Here is a 16,056-nt window from a genome sequence, read left to right as displayed (position 1 = left end):
ATTATAGAGATCCCTCACATCCTTGGTTAAACTTGGTCCATATATTTAAATTTTTGCAGCTATTAAAAATGGTACTGATCATTTATAATATTTATTTATTTATTAGGAAAGTATGTATTTATTGGAAGAGAAGAGAGACAGAGACAGAGGGGAAAGATATTTTTTTACCTGCTAATTGATTTCACAAATGGCAGAAAAAACAACAGGGCAGGGCCAGGCTCATCCAGATATCCCACATGTGTGGCAGAACCTCAAGGACTTAGCCATCTTCTGCTGCCTTCCTGGACATATTAGTGGGAAGTTGAACGGAGGGATAGTAGTTAGAACTTGGGATAAAGGCCTGTATTTGTCTTTTTGAGCAGGAAAAGTGGGCTGGAATCATGCCTTGGATTCTAAATAGCTGCTTCTCTCTTTTCTTTCTTTTCCTTTTTTGATTTCTTCCTTTAAATGCTTTCGTAGAATGTAATTCCTTTCTTTTTTTTCATTCTCACCTTTTTCTATGTTCTCGTATATAAGATAGGATCTGTTACAAGCCATACAGCTGAAGATTTTCTTTAAATCTAGAGCGATAGGGGCCAATGTTGTGGCACAGCAGGTTTGCTTGCTGCTGGCAATTGCAGAGTTCCATATCAAAGCTCCACTTGGAGTACAGAATTCCGTACTTCCAATCTAGCTTCCTGCTAATGTGAAAGGCAGCAATCAATGGCATGCATACTTGGGCCCATACTAGCCAAGTGGGACACTCAAATGGAATTTCTGGCTGATAGTTTCAGCACAGCCTAGTCCCAGCATTCCCATGAATGGGAGATGTCTCTTTCCTCCCTTTCTGCCTTTCAAGTAAGTAAATAAATAAATCTTCAAAAGCATCAGATGTAATAGATTTTTCTTATACTTGCAATATTTTATTCAAGTATCAACTATAAATTACATAGTTATGATATAAAACAAAACATTTCTCCATCCACAATACAGCTAAAGAGCCAGAACATTATCTAACATAAGTGAAACTACTTTTATGTCCTGTCAAGATCTTCCCTCAGTTTCCCCTAGGTCTTTTATTTGTTCACTAAAGGCACATCTAAAGTATTGAGTCATTTATTTTTAACAGAAGTCTTCAAAAATTTTTTCTCTTTTAAAACACAACATCCATTAGAGCAATCTTTCAAATTTCCGCATTGCTTTCCTCTATCAAAAATGTCTTATAATGTTTTCTACTTCTCTATGTAAAGACACCATGTAATTAGAAGCTAGAAGAAAATAAATACATTTCAGCTGGCTCCTAATGACTCCAAAACAGTTATTTCTAGACTCTTGAAATGATATATTTTAGCAGTTTATGATATTAATGCAGATAGAACAATTTTTTAAAGACTCGTAATATAGTGAAGTGGTATTCTTCCTTCCCAGTTCTTAAAACTCTAGCAGTTTCTATGTCACCCACTGCAATGCCGGATAAGCAGGTAGCACTACTCCTAGACGCACCTGGTATTTCTCTTGCTCTCAACCCTGTTGCCTCTTGCAGTTACAATGATAGTGTTCACTCGTCCTTTCTGATGTATTCAGAGCCAGAGTATGGCAGTGAGGACTGGTCACTGTTGCTGAAGGACGATGCTATCGTAATCATATGGAGTAGGAAGAAAAAAAAGCAGGTAGAAGGGGGAATCCCTACACCTACAAAACCGCATCATGGAAAATAATAATAACAATAAAAATAACAAAAAGCACACCAGATATGCTGTATCTCCCTTCTTTGAGCACTGTCATCTCAGCCAAACAGGAGCAGGTGGCAACCATCGTGTGGAATTGTTCTCACGGTCAGGTTTGTCTTGATGAAAACTGAAATTAAGACAGAAGCAGCAGTTACTTTATGTCAACTTGCATGTAGAAAGATTGTAAATCTCTTTTATTATTGGCTATTAAGAAAACCAAACTAGTAAGGCTATTAATAAATCCCATTGACAGTTAAGCCAATTGAAGGAAATTTATGATGTCTTAATACTTGGATATGAATTTCAGGTATTTAACACATTCATTTGCTCATACATGTATTCATATATTTCAAACAATTTAAACAGCCTTCAAATAGTTGGAGCCCATATGTTGTATGTATACAGTCAGTAGCAGAAAAAAAATTTCCTTTTCTTGGGCAGCTGATGTTTTTCTGCAGAAAGAGAAAATAAAATTGGTAAGCTTCTTTGTAAATAAAATAAGTTTATAGGGAGAAATATTATAAAGATGGCGAAAGAAAAAATAGGATAAAATGTTCATCTGTTGGTGATATGTTTGGCTTCAAAGTGCCAAAATATGCAATTACATCATGAGGATGTCTATTTCTTAGTCCACGGGATGCTGAAAGGTAATTGGTTTCAAGGATGGTCTGGCAGCCTAGCAATATTTTATCTCTATCTAGTTGTGGTACCAAGGTGATGTTGGCTTAATAAAAGTTTGGAAAGGTTGTCTTCCTTTCTATTGTTTGGATAACTTATGGAGGATTGGGGTAAGTCTTGAAATATTTAGTAGAATACAGCAGTGAAGTCATCTGATCCTGGGCTTTTCTTGGTTGGGAGGGAGTTAATCAACTATTCAATCTCTGCCCTGGTTATAGGAATATTTGGATTTTTAATATATCTAAATTTAATTTTGGAAAATTGTATGTGTCCAGAAATTGTAACATTTCCTGATTATTCTATGTATGTCATACGTATCCCTTGTTACATTTTTTTTTGTCTTGAGTATTATCTCCCTCCTTTTTGACTAGTTGGGCTAGTGGGGAATCTATATCATTGATTTTCTCAAAGAACCAGCTCTTTAATCTGTTGGTCTTAAGTATTGTTCTTTTGGTCTCTATTTGGTTGATCTACTCCCTCATTTTGACTTTCTTTTTTTATTTGCTATTCTTGGGATGGTTTTGCTGTTGTTTTCTACCTCCTTGAGACATATAGTTAGCCTGTTTATACGCCTTTCCAGTTTCTTGAAGTAGGCACTAATTGCAATGAGCTTTCTTCTTAACACTGCCTTGTCTGTGTTCCACAAGTTTTGATATGTTGTGTTGCTGCCTTCAATCATTTCAAAAAATTTTTAGCTTCCTCTTTGATTTCTTCTATAGTCCATTGTTCATTTAGCAGTATATTATTTAGTCTCCAGGTACCTGCATATCATCTTGGATATTTTGATGTCTTGGTCTCCAGATTTGCTTCATGATGGTCTAAGAAGATGCATGGTATGACTTCAATTTTTAAAAATCTACTGAGGCCTGTTTTATGGCCTATAATTTGATAACTCCTGGAGAAGATTCCATGTACTGATGGAAAAAAAACTGTATTCTGTGTCGGTGGGATGAAAAGTTTTATAGATACCAGTTAGGTTCATTTTTTTTTCTATTGTCTGTGTGAGCTCTGTTATTTCCCATTGAGTTTCTGCCTCATTGATCTTTCCACTGAAGTTAGTGGGGGTGTTAAGATTCCCCATGATTATTGTACTGGAGTCTATTTCACCCTTAAAATCCATTAATATTTGTTTAATCAAGCTAGGTGCCCTTGGGCTAGACCCCAGCACCCACTGGTGCTTGTGAGGACCAGGATAGGTGCAGGACAAGCTAGGCTAGATTTTTACCCCTGCTGAGTTGGGTGTGAGCTGTGTCTTGGTGTGGACCAGGCTAGACTGGGCTGTAACACCCAACAATAATAACCGGAATGGGATCCTACTAGGTTAGGAGGTGGACTGAGTAGGGCTGGATCATGGACCCACCCGTGTGCACAAGATCTGGCATTGGGAGAGGTTCTAATGGAGCAGCCTGAGAAATTTCTCTGTCAGGACACAGTCAATGCAGGTAAGCTCAAGAACCACAAAAGGGAGCAACCCAGACCAGGCCAGGAACTGTACCCACGGGCATACATTTGACATAGGTCGGGGGCAACCCAGGCAGGGACAGTTCACATCATCCACTGACAAATCCAAGCACCAGAATGGAGTGTGTGTCAGGCCAGGTTCAGTCGCAACACACAACAGTACTCATGAGGGCTTGGACTGGGTGCTGGCTGGGCTGGGCTAAGCTTTAGCCCCCACCATCCTGAGCTGGAACTGTGGGTGAGCTGGGTCAGGCCAGGCTACAGCATCCTCTGGCAAAAGCTGAGGCAAGGCAGGCCATGCCAGATCAGGCCGCGGCACCCAACCAGCACATGCAAGGCCTGGAGGGGAGGGGACAGAGCTTGTAGGAGGACTTGGAGGGCCCCCCTGCTGGATCACCACTCCCACTGGAGAGCATGAGTTGAGAAGGTGGCAGACCAGACCCAGCAGAGGTACAACACCTGCTGGCATCATGTGAGCTGGACTAGGGAAAAGCCAGGCTGGGTTGAATATTCCTACTGGTGCAAGTATAAGTCAGAGTGGGTTTGTGTTGGTTGGGCTCTGCCACAGCATCATCTAACAGATGCCAGCACAGGGAACTAATTCTGTCAAGCTAAACTGCAGAACCATCTGGAGAGTGCATGATCTGGGAGTGGGAGTGGGCCTAGGAGGGAAACAGTGGGCACCTCCCTCCTGGGGTTGCCACTACATCTGGTGAGCATGAGAACCAGGACTGGGACAGGCATGGCTAGAAATAGAGTGACACCCATCGACAAATGTGTAGATTGGATAGTGGGGCTGTTTGGATTGAACTAGGCTTCAATGCCCATTGACAAGTATGAGAGCTGATTGGGAGGTGGGACAGACTGGACCAGTCTGCTGTACATATTGGCAAGCATGGGAACCTGGGCAGGAGCAGCCCTGGTGAGGGTTATTAGGAGTTGCCCCAACGAGACTGCAGCTCCCACTGGATTTTGTGGCCAAGTGTTTGATAGGCAGGCTTGGGATGGGCTCCAACATCTACTGGTTTGTGTAGAAGTCGGAGCTGGAGGCAGAACTGACCCAACAATTGCAACCAGCAACATATGCATAGTGCCGATGGACGGTGCAAGACCCTGTACTGGCAAGCATACCCAAAAATCTGATTTAGGATCACTTCAGATGAAATTTCTTGGGGATCCCCCCAGCCAAACTGCCAGATTCAGAACCCCAACCATGAAGAGAATTGCAGGTTACGTGGTCTGACCATGGAGTCCGTGTGTCAAAGCTAAGCAGCCTCAGTGGCTCAGACAGAGGAGTGGACAGCATATCCCCAGGTGCACATGGAGGATATAGTAGTATATTGAAGCCTGCACAGGACACCTGGTACCACAACAGAGGACAGAACAAATTGATCAACTACCCCAGCCAAGTGTTAGCAGTGAAAATCTGGGCACCTAACATTTGGTGTATGAACATTTATTATCATGCTTTCCTCTTGCTGAATCAGTTGCTTAATCATTATGTGGTATCCCTCTTCATTTCTTTTAATGCTTTCCATGTCAAAGTCTATATTATCTGATTATAGAAAGGCTACACTAGCTCATTTTTCCTTTCCACTAACCTGCAATACCAGTTTCCATCCTTTTGCTTTCATTTTCCATGTATCTTTGTTGGTGAAATGTGTCTACTGTAGGCAACAGCTAAATGGCTCTTATTTTTAGGTCCAGTCCACTAATCTATGTTTGATGATGAGTTTAAGCCACTTATAATCAAGATTAATTTTGGCAGGTCCTGTCATTTTAGCATTGGATTTCTCATTGTTTGATTTATGTTTCTTGGTTGGTCTTATTTTGATATTTTCCATTTATGCCTTTGTTTTAATGGGTGTTATTCTTTTTTACTGTTTGTAGCACATCTTTAAGCAACCTTTGTAACACTGGTCTTGTAGAGGTGAAGTCTTTCCATTTTTGCTTGTTTTGTATGTATTTTATTTCATTTTCAAATGTAGTTTAGTTTTGCTGGGTATGCTGGGATTCTGGGCTGACAATATTTCGCTCCGTTGACTTCCGGCCTACAGGATTTCCACTGAAAAGTAAACCATGAGTCTGATTGGTGTTCCTCTATAAGTTAACATGAGAAGTAAACCATGAGTTTGACTGGTGTTCCTCTATAAGTTAACATGACGTTTCTCAAGTGCATATTCAAGTATTTTTTCTTAATGGTCAACCAGAGAGCTTGGTTATGAAGTGCCATGGTGAGGATCATTCACTTCTGGTTGAATCTACTCAGGGCTTTCTGCCCTTCTTGTACTTGCAATCCCTTTCTTTCTGAATTTTGGGTAAATTCTCATTTATTACTTCATTGAATACATCTTTTGACTCAACTTGTCTCTCCACACCTTCAGGAACTCCCGTGACTTACATGTGCAGCCTTTTGATTTTGTCACTTAATTATCACTCGGATTTCTTAGCTTTACGCAGTTCCTCTCCCATATTTCTAATTGTTCAGACATTTTTACATGTGGCACCTTCCAACTCTGAATTTCTTTCTTCTGCCTCATTCATTCTGTTATTGAAACATTCCATTGTATTTTAATTTGCTGTATTGTATTCTGCATTTCCAATAATTCAGTTTGATTTTGTTTCTTATTTCCTGTGTAGCATATTCCTTAAATTTTTTGAACTCTCGTACATGCCTCTCATTGTTTTTAAAGAACTTTCTAATGATTTCTTTAAAGTTGTTTGACAATTTCTTGATGTCTTTATCAGTTAATTGTGAGATGAAATAATCTTTTGTTCCTTTTTGGGGAAGACATCAATAACCTCATTCTTTGTGCCTGCACCTCTTCTTTTACTCTTGTCCGCTGAAACTCTGATTAGTGGATTCTTCTTGGAGCCAGTTATTAAGCTGTGTTGTCCACAAGTCCACAGGCCACATGTACCGATCTGATCATTCAGTGCATACTTCTTCATTTGCCTCATTTGTGCCTCTTCCTTCACTGAGTTTCTGTCCCAGGTTTCCATGATACATTTCTGCTATGGCCTCCATAGCCAGGGTTTATAAATCATACTCTGTCCCCTGTGATCCCACATTATGTCTGCATCATTGTCTACTCAACCTTTCTCCCACTCACAGGTCCAGCAGTATGCAGGATAAGACAGACAACAGCTGTGACTTTAAACTAATCACAGGGCTGTCACCAACTCTTTCAGCTGGAACCTGCTAGCGGTTAAGTCTGAGGGCAACCCAAGACCTATTTTGGATGCAATCCATGGGACGCCAAGTTAGTATTATTTTTCAGTGGGAACAGTACAATGTATTAAGCTAGAAGCGAGTACTCCCCTGGCTTATAACATGCACAGAATTCAAAAAGCACTCAATGTGGCACTGGTGGGGGGGTTGAACCATTAAATCCATCCAATTCCCACGCCTGTTTCCTCATGTCCACTTGTCTCCAGGTTTCCCTCTTCTGTTGGCTTACCCACTCCTGTTTCCCAGGAGTGCACCTTCTCTGCTTCTCCTCTGCTAAACTTTCTCCATCTGTTTTAACATGTCCTCACCCCATTCTACCATGTTACTCTCCAGGAATATTGGTGATTAAAAAAAAAAAAAACAGCTTGCTCTCTACAAGATTATGCAAGAGTCATCAAGTCATAGAGAATAGCAGGTGTAAATAACCTTTCAATGTTGTGACTACTGCACTACTAACAGTGACATTCAGCTGTGTATGTGTGCTGAAGAAGTTGGCAGAACCCAACAGCTGACAGTTCACTTCCATATGGAGTTCACCAATAGAGAGGTATTGATGTCTTCAGCAAAATGAACTCCTGTTCCTATCTATTGGGATAACCTTTGGCTTGCAGATTAATAGTTTTCCAGCACACTGCCATTTTGGAAATGAGTATAATTAAACTTGTCATTCAAGGACACTGTATGATTTAATCACTTAATATTAAGTAAAGCTCTCTGAGATCCTTAAGCAGTCTTTGCAGTTGCAGAATATCATTATGACACAATTTTAGCAGCTTGCTGAGCTTTGAAAACACATTCTACACATACCTTGCAAATGCTGGCATGTATAAAGTGTTTCACTACATATTAAGTAAATTTTATGGGCATGTAACATGTTATAAATTGAAAAGCAAATAAAATCACACTTAACATTAGTTTTCAGTATTAAACCTTTTTAAATATGTCACTTATTTACAAAAAACCTCATAGATACCTTTGATTTAATACTGATTTATTCCACAGTACTTACAAATTTGAAACACACCAGATTCCTGGGTCTTGAAATGAATGAATTTCCACATACATACTTTTGAATTTTGTTTGCATTTATCTGTATATATATTCTGAGATGATAAATGAGTCTGTATACTCAAATTTACATATTTAAAATTGAAATTATATTCTATTTTAATGCAATTCAAATCACATCCTGACAAGTATCTATTTCTTAAAGCACTTGAAAGACCCCTTACCAAGTATGGAAAAACCCTACCTAAGATCAAAGACTTTAGGGATAGGGAAAAAAAACCACAGGTGAATGACAAGTATTCTGTACTCCTGCTCAAGATAGCATTGCTTCCCTGTGTGCTATCAGTATTCATAATGATGTCTGCAGGCTTTGAAAGCTTAGTAAGCAAGAGTACACACATATGTTATGCCTATGGCGAACAAGAAGCTTTATGTACACAGATGATTACAAATGTATCATTTTCAACGTCTATTTCAAGAGAAAAATATAACTTTTTCCCTGGCAATTTGAAAAGCTCTGTTGTGTAGTGTTGTACAATGAATTACAATATGAAGTTGAAGTACAAAAACATATCTCTTACTAATGTTTCCACAAACCATGCTGTTTCTCAGTGAGTATCTGACATTTATGTATCCATAGTACATAGATATTCTACAAAGCCAGACACAATGGAAAATATAGCTAGCAGGTATTGCAAGTACGTCCTCTATTCTGTTTATCAAGAGAAATGACATAGTAGTATTACATCTTGCTATTGTGTCCCAAAAACAGATTTACAACAGAATTATTCACTATGATAGTTGTCATTTCTGTTTATCAGTGTTAATGCTTTTGATTGATTTATTTATATTGGAGGATTTTATAAGTGGAACAGATCATGGATTTTTTATTTGCTCTATTTCTGCTTAATGGACAAATGCAACCACCTGTATCACACACTATTTCAGCTACACATATGCCTAAGCTCTGAGTATTGATAGTCTTATAATTAACCAGTTACATCCTAAAACATGAATCACTAATCAAGAAAATGAGAAAATGATACCAGGAATGTCAAAATGTTGAAAATAATGGCCTCATCTATCTGTCTGGGTATTTGTGTGGCTGGACTCAGTGTGTTACAGACTTGGTCCCCAAATTATTTTATCAATGGCACAAAAACTAGGTATTGGAAAGTCGTGTTGAGGCCTTGGGAAGTGAATCAATTGGATTCGATTGTTGGGATGTATCTCCCAAGACTGAATCCTGGTGGGTTTATCAGGAGGATATAAATGGGCATGCACACTCCTTCTTGTCTTGTAACACCTTATGCTGACTTGGTACTCTATCAACAAGAACACCATCATCAGATGTCACATGGTGGTGTCACCTGATTTCAGAACTGTGAACATTCAGAACTGTGTCAAAATAAAACTTTGTTCGTAAAGAACGTCTTAGGTGTTTCACTGTAGTAATGGATGTAGTAATGTCTTCCTATTCTTCCAAAACCAAAAAGTCTCTAGAAAAACGGAATAGGAGGGCCCTGTGCAGTGGCAAAGCCGCCAAAGTCCTTGCCTTGATCCCATATGGGCACTGGTTCTAATCCCGGCAGCCCTGCTTCCCATCCAGCTCCCTGCTTGTAATCTGGCAAAGCAGTCAAGAACAGCTCAAAGCCATGGGACCCTGCACCCACGAAGGAGACCTGAAGGAAGTTCCTGGCTCCTGGCTTTGGATCGGCGCAGTGCTGGCCATTGCGATCACTTGGGGAGTGAATCATTGGACGGAAGATCTTCCTCTCTGTCTCTTCTCCTCTCTGTATATCTGCCTTTCCAATAAAAATAAATCTTTTTTAAAAACAGAATATGAACCTTATGAACTTAAAGTTATATAAAACAAGGAAAATATGATTTTGTCAGATTTAGATCAATCTTTTATTATTCTTACCATACCTTGCAAAATTGTCATTGGTTTACATTTGATACATGGGCATATTTTGTGTCTCTACACTCTGTTGAACAACAAATGTCTTTTATCTTTGATTGCTTAAAAATGCACATAAAATATACTTCCAACTTAGATCTCAAGCCAGTTCAGGATCATATTTGCTATGACAATGACCTGCTGGGGTTGGGTAACTGTCAGTATGTGGAAACATCACAACAGATATCCACTTCCTGTAACTTCCCATTGTCTTCTAAGAGGAATTTCCACTCCTGGACATTTCCTGCCTGGGCTTTGGACAAGGCTGAGTTTGTGTTCTCTAATATATGCGGCACTCCTAATTATTCCCAGGTGTTCTATTTCACTTATTCCACATTGGAAAATTATATTCTATTGTTTACTCAGTTTGAGGCCCTTGACCAAAGCTACCATTTATTAAGCATAAGCTACATTATGGATCAGTAGATTTGGTTAGGTTGTGCGGCTTACAAGCTAGTTAACTCCTCAAATACAACTTAGACAACACATGAAATAATGAATACAAGCATGTTTCCAATTAAATTGAATCTAATGGAAACAGAAATTTGAATATTCATATAGTTCTCATGAGGCGCAAACATGACCCTTTTTATTTCTTTTCCATTACTAAAGATGTCCTCTCTAAATCTATATGTGGATGTCCTAATGCCCAATGCAAGTATATTTAGAATACAGCTTTTTGGAGGTCTTTAACAAGAGTTGAGGACAGAAGGGAAGATTTAGAATGCAGCTTTTTGGAGGTCTTTAACAAGAGTTGAGGACTGAAGGGAACGTTCCTAATGTAAGTGGTTCAGTGGCCTTTTAAAAAGGAAAAGAGCTTCTTTATGAAATCTAGGAGAAGTGTTCTCAACAGGAACTGAATCAGCCAATGCCTTAATCTCATAGCCTACATAACTGAGAAAATGAAGGTCGGCTTGGTGAACCATGCAGTCTTTGGTATGTTTCAATAGTAGTATCACCACACTCATGCAATGCCAGTTTTTCAGCCACACAAAACAAGGGGGTAGGCTAGATTTAGCCTGCAAGGCTTAGTCTTCCATTGCCTGATCTAACTGCCTATATTCAGCTTTCTATTCTGGACAATATTAAGATATAAGTATTATTCCTTCAAAAGCCATGGCTGACCAAATTGCATAAATCCAGTGATTTCTGAGACAGAGAGGAGAGGATATGAGAGATTTGGGGGGTCCATTAGGCATCCTAAGAGGACAGAAAACAGGACTACGTTTCCTTGAAGTCAAAATACAGTAAACACTCAACTATGCAAGTGGTGAAATGATTAAATACTAGCTAAAAGATAAGAATGGAATGAAAGCTCATATTGGCAAAGCCTGACTTCCCACTCTATTCCATCCTTTGCCTCCCAGGCAACACTGCAACGTGTCTTGTTATTTTTCCGCAGCACAGAAAGAAAAAATAGCCTTTTAAAATCAAGCATTTATTTAAATCACTCCCTGGCAACCTCGGCCATATTAAAATGCCTTGCTGAAAAGATAGTCCAGGCACATTGCCTGGTTTGGATTCCCTGGGGAGATGACTCCTTATTTTGATTTGAGCACACTTGCAAAGTGTGCGAATGTGCATTGTTTACTACAGAGGACTTAGCCTTCACACGTGATTGTTTTAATCATCTAACATGACCTCGGAGAATCCTTCAACACTTTGCTTCTCCGTAAGACTCACTTAAGAATCTGTTTCACCAGTGCTCAGGAAAAACATTCAATAAAACCTATGCTCTTCACGGTGGATATAGTATTTTACACTTCAGCAATGCCATCATCCAGAAAATGATTGTTTCTTAAATTCCTTTGTCCACAATATTGTAAGAATGGATAATAGCTAGCTCAATAGACAATGAGCCAAATGATTTCACTCATTGTCTCTACTGCCTCATTGCCCCACAGCCAATAGCAAGCAGTTAGTTTATGAGAAAAAAAAAAAAAAAAGAATTCTTTCTGAAGCATATTCTTTCATTCTACATGAAACCGACCGGCGTGTTTATTGTTTATAGAGAACCGGAAGTAATAGAGTCTGCCACAGGTAGTACACTCTGAGCAGAATTATTGGTTCTATTTATTTATTATTTTAAATGTATGCAACATGAGTAGATATCTTATTTTTCATGATACAGATTTATCAGCATAGGGAAGCCTCACTCTCTCTCCCCCTTTTCCTTCCCTATATTTCCCTCTTATTATTGATCCCCACGTTATTACAGTAACATAGTCATTCATTTCACCATTACGAGCTTAACTTCCTGATATGCAAGTGTAAAATGCCATGGCAAGTGTGAGAAAAGTAAGAAACTAAACTGATGTAAAAGTTGAATTGAATAAATCCTATAGATAACGTTGTAAACACGTATTACTTCCCGGCATGCTAATCTCCCTTACAGTCCTAAAGGGTATTGGGGAGGGTGGGAGGAAGCAGGGTACAATGAAGGAGTCCTTTCCTTCCTTCTCTTGAAGCAAAGGAACATCTTTCCTTCATAAATTGGGGCAGGCAAGGAGAGCAGGAAGCCTTTACTATTTGCAAAGTTACTTGGATCGGCCAAGCTATGAAACTGCCATTGGTTCTGCCACAACTAACTATATTTCCTTTTTTAAATTGTTCTTAAACTGCTTAATAAGAAATATGGAAGGTCATCTCTGTGTGAGGTTACGTCTTTCCAGACACAAAGAAACAAGCAGAACAGCTGCTTTCAGGACGCATGAAACTTATTTTCTTAACATTTTATTTCAGAATGCTTTTCAAGTTTATTTTTTTCCATGATACATTTTTATAGATATAGGGGTTTATCTTCCCTCCCCATTTTCCAATTTACAAATAGAAATTATGAGATAGTAATAAAGAGTGCCCACATATCCCTCACCCAACTTCTCCTATGAACATCTACTACTGGCAGGGTTCTCACATAATTATTATTCATTCAGCCAATAGCAAGTACTCACTGTTTGAGAGAAAATACGGGGAGTTCTTCCTGCGGCTTCATCTTTTTTTTTTTTTCATTGAACCAACAGACCTGGTTATTGCTTACACAGAACTGGAAGCAATGGACAGTCAATACCCACAATGCGCTCTGACTAGTTATTTCAACAGCCCTGGAAGGTAATTAAAATTTTCCTAATTTTTAATTTCAGCTCTCCTACCTCTCCCAACCAGAGATAACCAGTATTTTGTGTTCAGGTCGAGGTTAGTTTTTGGTGTTCTGTTTATTTGTTGTTGTTTTTTTTTCTTTTGCCCCCACATAGAAGAAAGACCATGCGATGCTGTTCTGTGTCTGACTTAGTTTCACTCACAAAATAATGCCCTCCAGTTCATTTTGTTGATTACTCACTGATTCAGTTTTGCTTGTGAATTTGATGCTGTCACGCGTTTTCATGAGAACCGTGAGAGTCTCCCTTTGTCAGAGCTGCCCATCTTCAGGGGTGGCCAAACGATGAAACTTTCTGCGTATCTCTCCCTACAACATCCTGTCCCCAGCCAAGGAACCGAGGAAGTAGAGATGGCCTCTGTTCCTCTCTCCCTGCTGCTCTTCTGAGGCTCTGTGCCATTTTCGCATTTTATCCTTTCCTTACTAGTGTTTCTCTCTCAGTCTCCTGAGTCCTATTATTTTATATATGGGTTATGTTTCTCTGTGATACAGCATGCCCCAGCTGAGGAGCCAGGAAAGGAATGGTAGGTGGCAACAGTAGCATAATTTTTTTCTCTCCTCCTAGATTTTTAGGATCTCTACACAGTACACCTGTGCCTAGGAGGACTTTGAGAAAGAAGGGTTACAGGTCAGGCTCATGGGGTTGTGTCCTGGGTACCCACCTGCCCAGTGAGTGCCCAGGGCTAACCACACACCCAGTGGTACTGCTAGTGATGTTACTGGATAGCCAGTGGGACTGGCCTGGATTATGTTGCCCACAAAACCTCTCCTGCACAGCTGTGGGAGGTGACCACTAGTTGTGGAAAGCCAGGCCCAAAGGCTGAGATCACACACAATGTCGCTATAGTTTCTCAGATGTGAGGAGGGCATTTGACTGATATAAAGTAGGATTAGCCTTAAACTGGATAAGCATTTGGGGTAGGATTTCTACTGTAAGACAGGCTCTGTCTCCAAGTGTCTATTGTCAGGTGGCTTGTCCCAACTCCAAATATAAAGTCCAAGAAAACAATTGTTACTTTTGGTCCATCCTAGGCCTCTACTTCCAGTAGAAGCAAATAAATGTGCAAAAGAGAAAAAAGTCCCACTAGCAACTCAAGGCTATCTGCAGTATCTCAAATTTCTTGGATAGATCATTTTAAAAGTAAATTTTAATTTCTTAATATGTAGAGAAATGTTCATCATGTTGTGAAATACCAAACACTTTGAGCTAAGTAAAATGTCTGAAATATCTTGTTTTTCTTTTCATTTTATTTCTTTTATCGTCATTTTATTTTATGGGGCTTGCAAAATCTCTTTAAATTTTGTATATGTAGTTATAAGGATATAAACCTCTCACAAACCTGTTAAATTTAAATTAAATATTAATGGCTCCAAGAACCATAATAGCTAACTCTGGCAGTAAACATTCTTTGTGATTGTATATTAGAATAGCATAACCTGATTGCAAGCTTTAAATCATAATCTCCTATTCCTTTTGCCTTAATTAGCATAGAGAGTATTAAGGGTCTCCAACTCATTGGTGTTGAATTAGTGAAGCATGGTTTTTCTCAGCTTAACAATTAAAAATATTTCAAATGCCAAAGTCAGTTTTGTAGATCCTAAGAACTAAACCATTCCACAGTAATCAGACTTTGTTGGCTATGTAAAAAACAATTTCCAGTTAGTCATTTTTAGTTATGACTGTGAGGTGTAATTCATCAAGGGCACAATGAGAGGTTATCAAACTCTCATTTTAGTAAAAGAAAGAGGAACATCACCCTCAAGAGATAAATCTTTCATTAAACTTTACAAAGACCTTAAGCAGTCTCAAGCCCATTTATCATTCTTGGTCTTTTAGAATGCAACAGCTGCCTGAGTTCAGAAAACAGCACAGGGCAGACAACCAAAATCAGTGCTGATGATGGTCAGTAGAATGGATGAAAGGTCTCATTTTTTGCATGCTCATTCACAATAGAAAAGCATTTTGAAATCAGCTATATCCTCAGCAAATCACACTGAATTATTTAAAAGTGGCGGCGTTATTTTAAAAATATGGTTAAAATTTCTTTGTAACAGCAAGATTTTTTGAAAGCAAAAAACTACATATTCTTACAAAAACCATCTCACTTATGTTATCATTATTGTAACTTACACATTTCAAATCAATATTTTTCTTTCCTTGCAATGTATAGTTTTTTTGTGCGTGTTGATAGTACGTTTAAGTTTTCTTAATGAACTCTCATCACCATCTGAGATGATCTTATTTCTTGAATCCATATTTATCTTTTTTTATTATTGGAAAGTCAGATATGCAGAGAGGAGGAGAGAGAGAGAGAGAGAGAGGAAGAGCTTCCATCTGATGATTCACTCCCCAAGCGGCCGCAACAGCCACAGCCAGGAACCTTTTCCAGGACTCCCACACTGGTGCAGGATCCAATGCTTTGGGCCATCCTCTACTGCTTTCCCAGGCCACAAGCAGGGAGCTGGAAAGGAAGCAGGGCCACTGAGATTAGAACAGGTACCCATATGGGATCCTGGCACCTGCAAGGCAAGGTCATTAGCAGCTAGGCTACCGTGCAGGGCCCTCCATAAGGTTTTTTTAATTGTATTTATTTATTTCAGAGATGGAGAGAAAGAGAGTTCCAATACTAGTTCACTCACCCAAAGTCAGAAAGGCTTTGTATTGAGAGGCAGTTGGTGGTAAAGCTGGGAGGCAGGGATTCAACATAGATCCCTTACAGGGCAGCAGAAAATTGATCATCTGAGGCACTTCAGCTGAAGCTAGAGCTGGAAGTAAAAACAAAATCCAATCCCCTGATGCAGGATACACCTATTGCAATCAGTGTCTTAACCATGAAAGCAAATATCTAGTCTT

Source organism: Ochotona princeps, chromosome 21 (assembly GCF_030435755.1).
Source record: "Ochotona princeps isolate mOchPri1 chromosome 21, mOchPri1.hap1, whole genome shotgun sequence".
Classification (NCBI taxonomy): Eukaryota; Metazoa; Chordata; class Mammalia; order Lagomorpha; family Ochotonidae; genus Ochotona; species Ochotona princeps.
The sequence above is the reverse complement of the archived record's forward strand: the minus strand, read 5'-3'. Positions refer to the sequence as shown.